The sequence below is a fragment of the Oncorhynchus mykiss genome, chromosome 1, assembly GCF_057628025.1.
Source record: "Oncorhynchus mykiss isolate SJ-2025 chromosome 1, ASM5762802v1, whole genome shotgun sequence".
NCBI classification, from domain to species: Eukaryota; Metazoa; Chordata; class Actinopteri; order Salmoniformes; family Salmonidae; genus Oncorhynchus; species Oncorhynchus mykiss.
Window position 1 is genome coordinate 54677346 of NC_143022.1, and position 12463 is coordinate 54689808.

Below are 12463 nucleotides of genomic sequence, written 5' to 3' on the forward strand. Positions count from 1 at the left end.
GTAATTAAAAAGTAAAAGCCGTAAAGTTGGGGGGGGGGGGGCAATGCAAAAATTCTGAGGAGCCATTTGATTAGGTGTTCAGGACTCTTATGGCTTGGGGGTAGAAGCTGTTTAGAAGCCTCTTGGACCTAGACTTGGCGCTCCGGTACCGCTTGCCATGCGGTAGCAGAGAAAACAGTCTATTACTATGATGGCTAGAGTCTTGGACAATTTTTAGGGCCTTCCTCTAGTGGGTTCGATTCCCGGGACCACCCATACATAAAATGTATGCATTTAGCAGACGCTTTGCATAAAAACTCCTAGAGCCACCACACAACCTCTCACCCACTCCCAAATGTGAACTGGAGTGAACTGGAGTGAACTGGAGAAAATGCATTTTCAATTTGTCAAATAAAGTTAATTAATTGACTCTTTCAGGTGGTGTTGGATCTGCAAACTTTTTTTTGTTTTCGTGCTGCACTATTGGCCGTATGTGCACTTGTTTGAGATGCCCTGTGCACCAGGTAAGCAAAGTGTTCCCATTTTGAACCATTTAATTTGTGAGAAAATACCAAATCCGTCTATCAGGCGGACAGGGGGATCTGTGGTTAAAATCCCCGTACTTACAGACCTTCAACGACCCCCGCCCACATCAACGTTTGATACTAGCCTACGTATCATTTAATAACTTTTAAAACCATGGCCACAGAGAGAGAGTCAAATTATACCGCAAAGAGCTGCTGTTTTTATGAAAAAATATTCAGCACTGTTACAAAACATAAAAAGTGCTTCTTTACTACTTCCACTCGCACTGCAGCTGCAATGAATGAGTAGGCAAGTGTATTGACATCCTTGCGTTTTTGTATTATTATTAGCAGTTCGTCGTGTCTATTTTATAATATCGAGGAATATTTCACTTTCTCTGGTCATAGGAACAACATGAATTTGTGCATGAGTCAGATGCGGTGCTACTCGAGTTTCGAGTAGGCCGTCATTGTAACTAAGAATTTGTTCTTAACTGACTTGTCTAGTTATATAAAGTTTCGTTTATGCTCAGTTGTGCCTTGAAAGTGCTACACCAACTGTTCTATTTTGTAATCAAAGCTCAAGTTTTGAAATATAATATTGTCAGAGAAGAACAATATTGGCAGGCCAGGCATATAACCAATATGCTGTGATCATGTATTTGGCCTACTGCACAAAGCTCAATCTTACATAGCTTTTTTTTTAGGTTAATGTTTAAAAAGAATCTGAGCGGCAGATCTCGGCTTGCTTTTTGACTTGACTCAGAAAAGGTTGGTGACCCCTGAACTAAACTATACTGTATGTAAGACATATTCAACTTTGATTACATTACCCTTTTTTCCTGTTTTTTTAAATGTCATTACTCATCTGTCCATGTCATCATATATTGAATTTTATGGTATGAAAAGTTCTCCCTTAGTTGAATTGTACAACTCTTTGCATTGATAACTATGGATCTATATTTCTACATACAGTATAGTTTTCTGGTCTTATTCTTATATGAAAATGTTAATTCCCAATTGCGCAAACTCAGTGAGACTGGGTGAATCCATCAAAGATCAAGGCCAGAGAGTTCTATGTTAAAGTCAGGCAAGCTGTGTCAACAAAAAGCATGGCTGGGTCAAAGTTCACTCACTCTTCTGGGCAAAATGGCTGTCATTCCTCAGTTTCTAATTTCTCACATGCTGGGGAAGGTAAGGATTTGTTCAGCATTGTTGGAGACAAAGTTTATTTCATAATGAGCTGATGTGAATTATGGGAAATGGGATGCCTGGTGTCATTTTTATAATAAGTTAGTGATGAATGTACGAGTATGCCTTAAATCTTAAGGAATTGTAATGTCAACTATTGACTCAGATCCTGAAAGACATTCTCATGTCTGTTACATAGCAGCATGTTGTGATTGTGAGTTACTTGGTATTGAATCATTGCCGTTGTTATTGTTAATGTCTAAGGCCTTTTTTGTGTGAACTTTATACAGAATGTGACCATATCTTTGACAGAGCCCATTCCTCACTTCTTTTCAAGGAGTTGTTCCATTAAGTTACACTGTTGACTGTGTTTTGCTCCACCATTATGACTTTATATTGATAAGTATGAACAATTCAATAATTAACTTTACATATAGCTTATTGAGAATAAGTTATTGTATAGAGTGGGATAAGAAATCAATAGGAACATGGACCACTCCACAAATTTCACAATGTTGCAAACAGCACTGATATTGGGGTGTAGGTTGCTTGCTGAGTGTGCCCCAATAGGTGGGAGTTAATTTGTTCCAACTAACTGGAGCATGGAAAATGTCCTGAATGGTTGAACTGGATGTTTGCCTTGCAGTGTCGGGGTAGGCTACTCACTGCTGCTTTTGATGCTGGAAATCCAAGACTGAGAAATCTGTTTTCTGCAACTTCATGTACTCTACAAGTATGCCTGTACAGTCATGGCCAAAAAAATTGAGAATGACACAAATAGTAATTTTAACAGTCTGCTGCCTCAGTTTGCATATACTCCAGAATGTTATGTAGAGTAATCAGATGAATTGCAATTAATTGCAAAGTCCCTCTTTGCCATGCAAATTAACTGAATCCCAAACAAACATTTCCATTGCATTTCATCCCTACTACAAATGGACCAGCTGAAATCATGTTAGGGATTCTCTCGTTAACACAGGTGTGAGTGTTGACGAGGACAAGGCTGTAGATCATTCTGTCATGCTAATTGAGTTTGAATAACAGACTGGAAGCTTCAAAAGGAGGGCGGTGCTTGGAATCATTGTTCTTCCTCTGTCAACCATGGTTATCTGCAAGGAAACACGTGCCGTCATCATTGCTTTGCACAAAAAGGGCTTCACAGGAAAGGATATTGCTGCCAGTAAGATTGCACCTAAATCAACCATTTATCGGATCATCAAGAACTTCAAGGAGAGCGGTTCAATTGTTGTGAAGATGACTTCAGGGTGCGCAAGAATGTCCAGCAAGTGAGGTAAGCAAGCAAGTTACAAGCAAGCAAGGTACAGGGTTTGGACTGGGGTAAAGTAATTTTCTCTGATGAATCCCCTTTCCGATTGTTTGGGTAAAAAGCTTGTTCAGAGAAGACTATATGAGTCCTACCATCAGTCCTGTGTCATGCCAACAGTAAAGCATCCTGAGACCATTCATGTGTGGGATTGCTTCTCAGCCAAGGGAGTGGGCTTACTCACAATTTTGCCTAAGAGCACAGCCATGAATAAAGAATGGTACCAACACATCCTCCGAGAGCAACTTCTCCCAACCATCCAGGAACAGTTTGGTGACAAATAATGCCTTTTCCAGCATGATGGAGCACCTTTCCACAAGGCAAAAGTGATAACTAAGTGGCTCAGGGATATTTTGGGTCCAAGGCCAGGAAACTCCCGAGACCTTAATCCCATTGAGAACTTGTGGTCAATCCTCAAGAGGCAGGTGGACAAACAAAACCCCACAAATTCTGACAAACTCCAAGCATTGATTATGCAAGAATGGGCTGCCATCAGTCAGGATGTGGCCCAGAAGTGAATTGACAGCATGCCAAGGCGGATTGCAGAGGTCTTGAAAAAGAAGGGTCAACACTGCAAATATTGACTCTTTGCATCAACTTCATGTAATTGTCAATAAAAGCCTTTGACACTTATGAAATGCATGTAATTATGCTTCAATATTCCATAGTAACATCTGACAAAAATATATTTGTGTCATTCTCAAAACTTTTGGCCACGACTGTACTTACATAAATATTCAGACCCTTTACTCTGGTTTGTTGAAGCAGCTTTGGCAGCGATTACAGCCTTGATTCTTCTTGGGTATGACGCTTCAAGCTTGGCACACCTTTATTTGGGGAGTTTATCCCATTCTTCTCTGCAGATCCTCTCAAGCTCTGTCAGGTTGGATGGGGAGCGTCACTGCAGAGCTATTTTCAGGTCTCTCCAGAGATGTTAGATCGGGTTCAAGTCCGGGGTCTGGCTGGGCCACTGAAGGACATTCAGAGACTTGTCCCGAAGCCACTCCTGCGTTGTCTTGGCTGTGTGCTTAGGGTTGTTGTCGTGTTGAAAAGTGAACCTTTGCCTCAGTCTGAAGTCCTGAGAACTCTGGAGCGGCAGATTTTCAACAAGCATTTCTCTGTACTTTGCTCCATTCATCTTTCCCTCAATCCTGACTAGTCTTCCAGTCCCTGACTTTGAAAAACATCCCCACAGCATGATGCTGCTACAAACATGCTTCATCGTAGGGATGGTGCCAAGTTTCTTCCAGATGTGACGCTTGGCATTCAGGCCAAAAAATCTTGTTTCTCATGGTCTGAGAGTCCTCTAGGTGCCTTTTGGCAAACTCAAAGCGGGCTGTCATGTGCCTTTTACTGGCCACTCTACCATAAAAACCTGTTTTCGCTTGATCATTATGGGGTATTTTGTATAGATTGATGAGGAAAAACATGTATTTAGTACATTTTAGAATAAGGCTGTAACGTAACAAAATTTGAAAAAGGTCAAGGGGTCTGAACACTTTCCGATTCTGGATTCTGATTTCTTTATTCTGCTGTCAGTGTTTACCTAAGAGATTCTGAGTTGAGATTGCTGAGGAGAGTTTCTGCTCAACTCCTGAGACATGGCATCTCAACATTTCTTAGTAGATTATGCATCATGTTGCAATTGAATGTTGAATTTGTTTTAATTATCATAATTTGTTGTACCTTTCTATTCTCTAGATTTCTGAAAAATTCATGCTTATTATTTTCCCTAGATGGTCTCTTCAGAGTCCACCCGTCAGTATTCCAGGCGTTGGCAGAATACAGGTCGGTGGTGGCGCTAGAGAGCACCATTATTACCCATGGCATTTCCTACCCACACAGCGTGAGGTACAGTAAAAGAGAACCATTTTGTTTAACAAAGTTCCTGATGTAAAGGTGTTGTGCGTGTTGTTTATGTCTCAAAAAGAAATGCACTTTCAGTATTTTATGTACTATTTCATTGAGGTTATTTCTACCGGTATCCTTTGTTTATTCATAGTTAGTACTGGCAGTTGCTAAGTATCCCAGTTTTGCCTCATTCATCACAGCCAAAGAGTTGGAGGCCATAGTAAGGGGGGAGCGTACATGTAGGGTTGTCCTCAGAAGAACTTGACTGCCTAGCCCAGAGTAAGACGTCGCTGAAAGTGTCCCGACGAGACCTGCCCTATGCCATCAGTAAGGTGTTACCCATGACAAGTTTTGGACAAACAACTGAAAAGTCAGTCAATTTGGTGTTTTGCTGTTTTTCTTGTGTGTGTGTGTGTGTGTGTGTGTGTTTTGTGTGTGTGTGTGTGTTCTCCAAGGTCTCTGTGGTGGCACCACTGTATCAGGAACCATGATAGCAGCATACAGAGCTGGCATCCCTGTCTTTGTCAAGTGACTCAAAGTGGCTGTTATTTAGTCAGGATCATTATAAGCTGATAATAAAACACTATAAGGAGTCGTAAATCTTACATTGTCATCAATTGTACAATGTATTACAACCGCTTCATAATGCAGCACACCTGTCTTTTTCTCCTGACCTACAGCGGGTACTCTGTCCTTGGGTCTACAGAGCGACCTGCTATTAGCTGTGCCCATCCCTGAGGAGCATGCAGCAGCCGGCCAACCGATTGAGGACGCTATACAGGCTGCACTGGCAGAGGCCAAGTAAGGAATGCATTAGGCTTAAAGGGATGTTCCACTCAAAATGGAACATAATATGATTTTTCATGTTGCCTCATTTACAATTGCGACCTGTAGCTGAATCCCCATGTTCTTTTGGATATGTATTTTGCTTACTTAGGTATTTGATAGTGATATTGTGTTTTGTCAGTATCGCTACAGAGCCCCATTCACTGAGCACTTAGTCTTTTGGTTCTCATGGTCTGTCTGTGCTCATGTTGTTTTTCTGAACGGTTATTTCCTGAACTCTAGATAGCTGCTTGCATGGCTGACATCACAGGAAGTCTCCTTTATCACAGAGTCTCTTTGTGGTTGCACTAACATGAGAAAAAAATAGAAGTTTCAGTGTTTCACCTTAGTGACACGATTATGTCTCTGTTTCCTTCTAATTTCCCCTCTAGTGCTAAAGGCATTAGAAGAAGAGATGTGACGCCCCCTTCATCCTTCAAAAGGTCAACGAATTTGCCTAGAGGAAAGTCCGTCCTAGCTAGTTACCTTCTCAGATCAATACCGTGACACAAGACTGTGGTAGAGGTAGAGAGAGAGAATCAATCTCAGTGTAAGGTTAGAAATTGTGGGAAAAAAAGGTAATGAGCTGACATATTGTTGTTCTTAAAATATATATATATTATATATATTTCTCCATATAACTTTATATGAGGTCCCTTAACCTCATATTCCCAAAGATATCGCTCAACATGCATAATAGTGTCAGGTTGGGCAGGCAGATAGCCTGTGCACTGTCTGAACAAATGCAGAAGAAGAGGACTATTCCTGGTCTTCACGTAAAAGAGGAAGAGAAAGATTCTGACTATCAAAAATTGTAAGTACTAGTCATATGTTCCTCATCAAATGCAGGTGAACCCCTCTTATCTTGTCTTATAGAGTGCACCATCTTTTCTCACTTTAGTTTTAGCATGATGGACAGTGGGTGACATGCTTGCTGTACAATACCACTGTGGCTTGTTTAAAAAAAATCATAGGTGGTGTGAACGTGGATTTTATTGCAATGGGGAAAACAGAGTAGCTTGCGGTACATAGGCTTACATCAAACACACTGTACTGTATACTGTAGGCGTATGTCTATAACATTCAGATTATGTTAATATAATGGGTTTATTTGATTGAGACATAACTACTTTTATATTTCACATTTGGACAGACGAATACTGGAATTGTTGGCCTTGTTGGCCCTGGTGGAGTAGGAAGGAACCTTGCTGGTTCGTTTTAATTTCCTGATCTGCAAAACTTCAACTGGTTTTGAGGATATGGTGTACAAATATTACATTGAGTTAATGTTGAGTTCTTTTGGGATGTTTTTCCCAACAGACTCTCTGAACAGAATGGGACAAAGACCTCTGTTCATCTCAGCCATTGGAACTGACTCTCACAGTGATGCTGTACTGAACTACTCTCAGCACATGGTACATATGCAAAGAAGTTTAGGAGCAGTGTTGTGTGCTCTTATTTCAACTCTAAATCAGGCCCTTAGCGAGTGGTAACAACTGTTTGTTATGACCAAATGCAAAGCAGAATGAATCCCTCTCCCATAGTATTCCGGCATGACATTAAATTGCTGCTTCTTCTTGTTGTTTTATCTAAGTGCACCAGAGGCGTCGCCAGGCTTCAAGAGCAGAGGACCGCAACTTATTGTGCCGGGATGACTGAGAACGGTGACCTGAGTCTCGGATTGGGCGACAGGCATAACAGCCAGCAAATCACAGAACAGTATGTGAGTATTTCTGAAGCAGGTACGAGACATCAAAGTCTACATATATCAAGTTGTTGATATAGTTGTTGTTGTTGAGAAGAGCACTGAAATAATAACAACTTTGCCCAGGACTAAATTAGAGGGAACCTTTCTGGGGTTTTCTCTCGTGTGTCTGTATGGCAACCACAATCGACAGTCGTCAATAGTGATCAATCACCATTTTTTCACCATCCGTGTCACTGTTTCACCTGTCTTTGTGCTGGTCTCCCCCACCAGGTGTCCCCTCATTATCCCCTGTGTATTAATACCTGCGTACTCTGTTTGTCTGTTGCTACTTTGGCTTGTCCCGTCAAGTCCTACCAGCGTGTTCCCTGTGCTCTAGTTTTTGGTTGTCTTAGTCTTCACAGTTCTGACCTTTCTGCCTGTCCTGATCCTGCCCGCTGTCCTGTACCTGTCCGACTCTGATTTGGATTACAACCCTTTGCCTGCCCGTTGAACTATAATACACTCTGAGACTCGTACTATCTGCCTCCTGTGTGCATCTGGGTCTTAGCCTGAGCCGTGATAATCGGTGCATGTCTGTTTGATCAGGGTCCATTCACAAAGAATCTGAGTAGAAGTGCTGATCTAGGATCAGGTCCCCCCTCTCCATATTATCTTATTCACCATGATTTAAAAGGCAAAACTGATCCGATATCAACAGCACTCCATCTCTGAGACGCTTTATACATACGGACCCTGATCTGATAAACTTGTGTTGCAGTGTGGTATGAGCCAGCTAATTCTGACAAGGCATACAATCATCTCCTGTCTGACAGCTGGAAGGCCCTGGCCTCCACCTCCCCCAACCTGGCTGAGCTGTGTACCATGAATAAGCTGCAATACTTCAGCAAATGCTGTACTTGGATCATTTCTAATGCGTGTATGTTTTTCATCACCATCCTCGGGGACCACCAACCACTTCACATATTTGAACTATTCCAACACTATCTGATTTATTAACCAGTCAACTAATCATCAAGCCCTTGATTGTTTGAATCAGGTCTTCTAGTGTTGGAATTTAACAAAGATGTGGAAAGGCTGGGGGTCCCCATGGATTGGGTTGAGATATACAGATTATTTAAGAGTGTGTGTATATGATAAGCATATTACGAATGAGAATGTGGTCTTGTCTTATGGCGGCAGTGCTGACTAGCTTTGTGGAGGAGGTTCTGAGCTGTGCCATGGTTCTCACATGCCCCCTATTGGACAACCTGCACTGTGTGGTGGTGACCCTGGGGGCCATGGCAGTGCTGCTGTGTGGTGGTAACCCTGGGGGCAATGGCAGTGCTGCTGTGTGGTGGTGACCCTGGGGGCCATGTCAGTGCTGCTGTGTGGTGGTAGCCATGGGAGTGCTACTGTGTGGTGGTGACCCTGGGGGCCATGTCAGTGCTGCTGTGTGGTGGTAACCCTGGGGGCCATGTCAGTGCTGCTGTGTGGTGGTAACCCTGGGGGCCATGGGATTGCTACTGTGTGGAGAGACCTGCTGCCTAGGAGAGGAACAAGGGTAAGCTTTGGGAATACCTATAGCATACCATGATGGGAATACCATGATGATGGTTTTTGTTTGTCAGAAGGGTCAGCTATGCGCCATCCACTACCCTGCTTTGGCTCAGACCACAGAAGAAACAGTGAATGTCTCAGGAGTAGGAGATTGGTATGAAGATATGTAGGGGCAGGGAATAAACACATGAAATGAAAAAATACTTAATTGACTTCATAGGTGAAATGTAGGTTTCCCACTCACCCCTCTTTCCCCTCTCCTTAGTCTTGCAGGTGGGATAACGGCTGGGATGTTCCCGGGCAGAGACACTCAAAGCTGTGTTAAGATGGGGCTCCTGGCAACATGCCTGTCACTGCCCTCCCCACACCCCACCTGCCCAACTCTGACCACAGACTATATTGAACCAAACAATGTCCAACCACCCAAACCCTGGCCTTAACCCACCCTTATGTGGATGGAGGAATGAGGAACAACTATCTTTATTATGTTGTTTGACCATCAAAATAACTTTTCAATGATTAGTTTAAAAAACTGTCTACCACAGTGACAGAATGGTGATCATTTGCATACATATTAAATAAAATACTTTTCAATTCTTCTATTTACTACATTATTTCAAATGCCTAGGCAAATATAACATGCATGTTTACAGTTGCCTAGCCATAGCCTTGACCTGCCATAAGTGTTCTTCTTCTTTGGTGAGGTTTAATGGTGGCTGGCATCCAATATGTTATATTAGTACCACCAACTGAACTATTGTACAGGTCCATTACACTTTGTGATACAAAATGGGAAAGGAGAACCGAAAAACAATTATATACAGTACCAGTCAAAAGTTTGGACACACCTACTCATTCCAGGGTTTTTCTTAATTTTTATTATATTCTACATTGTAGAATAATAGTGAAGACATCAAAACGATGAAATAACACATATGGAATCATGTAGTAACCAAAAAATGTGTTAAACAAATCAAAATATATATTTGGGATTCTTCAAATATTTGGGACCACCTTGATGACATACTCTTGGCATTCTCTCAATCAGCTTCATGAGGTAATCACCTGGAATGCATTTTAATTAACAGGTGTGCCTTGTTAAAAGTTAATTTGTGGAATGTCTTCCCTTAATGATTTTGAGCCAATCAGTTGTGTTGTGACACGGTAGGGGTGGTATACAGAAGATAGCCCTATTTGGTAAAAGACCATGTCCATATTATAGCAAGAACAGCTCAAATAAGAAAAGAGAAACGACAGTCCATCATTACTTTAGGACATGAAGGTCAGTCAATCTGGAAAATGTCTAGAACTTTGAATGTTTCTTCAAGTGCAGTCGCAAAAACCATCAAGCGCTATGCTGAAACTGGCTCTCATGAGGACCACCACAGGAAAGGAAGACCCAGAGTTACCTCTACTGCAGAGGGTAAGTTCATTAGTTACCCAGCCTCAGAAAGTGCAGCCCAAATAAATGCTTCACAGAGTTCAAGTAACAGACACATCTCAACATCAACTCTTCAGATGAGACTACGTGAATCAGGCCTTCATGGTCGAATTGCTGCAAAGAAACCACTACTAAAGGACAGCAATAATAAGAAGAGACTTGCTTGGGCCAAGAAACACGAGCAATGGACATTAGACCGGTGGAAATATGTATTTTGGTCTGGTGAGTCCAAATGTGAGATTTTTGGTTCCTACCACCATGTCTTTGTGAGACGCAGAGTAGGTGAACGGATGATCTCCACATGTGTGATTCCCACCGTGAAGCATGGAGGAGGTATGATGGTGTGGGGATGCTTTGCTGGTGGCATTGTCAGTGATTAATTTAGATTTCAAGGCACACTTAACCAGCATGGCTACCACAGCATTCTGCAGCAATATGCCATCCCATCTGATTTGCACTTATTGGGACTATCATTTGTTTTTCAACAAGACAATGACCCAACACACCTCCAGGCTGTGTAAGGGCTATTTGACCAAGAAGGAGAGTAATGGAGTGTTGCATCAGATGACCTGCTGCTGCTTTTGCAACAGCTAATGGGGATCCTAATAAAATAGCAATTTCCTGGCCTCCACAATCACCTGACCTCAACCCAATTGAGATGTTTTGGGATGAGTTGGACCGCAGAGTGCAGGAAAAGTAGCCAACAAGTGCCCAGCATATGTGGGAACTATTTCAAGACTTTTGGAAAAGCATTCCAGGTGAAGCTGGTTGAGAAAATGTCAAGTGTGTGCAAAGCTGTCATCAAGGCAAATGGTGGCTACTTTGAAGAATCTAAAATTTGTTTAACACTTTTTTGGTTACTAAATGATTCCATATGTGTAATTTCATAGTTTTGATGTCTTCACTATTATTCTACAATGTAGAAAAGTAAGTGTGTCCAAACTTTTGACTTGTACTGTATATACAGTTCGAAGTCGGAAGTTTACATACACTGAGGTTGGAGTCATTAAAACTTGTTTTTCAACCACTCCACAAATGACTTACTAACAAACTATAGTTTTGGCAAGGCGGTTAGGACATCTACTTTCTGCATGACACAAGTAAGTTTTCCATCAATTGTTTACAGACACATTATTTCACTTATAATTCACTGTATCACAATTCCAGTGGTCAGAAGTTTACATACACTAAATTGACTGTGCCTTTAAACAGCTTGGAAAATTCCAGAAAATGATGCCATGACTTTAGAAACTTCTGATAGGCTTATTAACATCATTTGAGTAAGTTGGAGGTGTACCTGTAGATGTATTTCAAGGCCTACCTTGAAACTCAGTGCCTCTTTGCTTGACATTATGGGAAAATCAAAAGAAATCAGCCAAGACCTCTGAAAAAAATTGTAGACCTCCACAAGTCTAGTTTATCCTTGGGAGCCATTTCCAAATGCCTGAAGGTACCACGTTCATCTGTACAAACAATAGTATGCAAGTATAAACACCATGGACCAAAGCAGCTGCCATACCGCTCAGGAAGGAGACGCGTTCGGTCTCCTAGAGATTAACGTAATTAGGTGCAAAAAGTGCTAATCAATTTCAGAACAACAGCAAAGGACCTTGTGAAGATGCTGGAGGAAACAGGTTCAAAAGTATCTGCATCCACAGTTAAAACGAGTCCTATATCGACATAACCTGAAAGGCCACTCAGCAAGGAAGAAGCCACTGCTCCAAAACTGCCATAAAAAAGCCAGACTATGGTTTGCAACTGCACATGGAGACAAAGATCGTACTTTTTTGGAGAAATGCCCTCGGGTCTGATGAAACAAAAATAGAACTGTTTGGCCATAATGACCATCGTTATGTTTGGAGGAAAAAGGGGGAGGCTTGCAAGCCGAAGAACACCATCCCAATTGTGACGGGGGGTGCTTTGCTGCAGGAGGGACTGCTGCACTTCACAAAATAGATAGCTTCATGAGGTAGGAAAAGTATGTGTATATATTGAAGCAACATCTCTAGACATCAGTCAGGAAGTTAAAACTTGGTCGCAAATGGGTCTTCCAAATGGACAATGACCCCAAGCATGCTTCCAAA

The 12463-nt window shown here is 41.8% G+C and overlaps 2 long non-coding RNA genes across 2 annotated transcripts; both read left to right on the forward strand.

Annotated features, from left to right (window-relative positions):
- Nucleotides 1-1629: 1629 nt before the first annotated feature.
- Nucleotides 1630-6571, forward strand: LOC149985567 (uncharacterized). The gene is made up of 3 exons (XR_016495903.1): nucleotides 1630-1697; nucleotides 4755-5670; nucleotides 6087-6571. It is a non-coding gene; the product is annotated as an uncharacterized LOC149985567 (long non-coding RNA).
- A 429-nt stretch (nucleotides 6572-7000) lies between these two features.
- Nucleotides 7001-9537, forward strand: LOC110524804 (uncharacterized). Its single transcript, XR_016495902.1, has 3 exons — nucleotides 7001-7109; nucleotides 7289-7417; nucleotides 9204-9537. It is a non-coding gene; the product is annotated as an uncharacterized LOC110524804 (long non-coding RNA).
- The last annotated feature ends 2926 nt before the right edge of the window (nucleotides 9538-12463 follow it).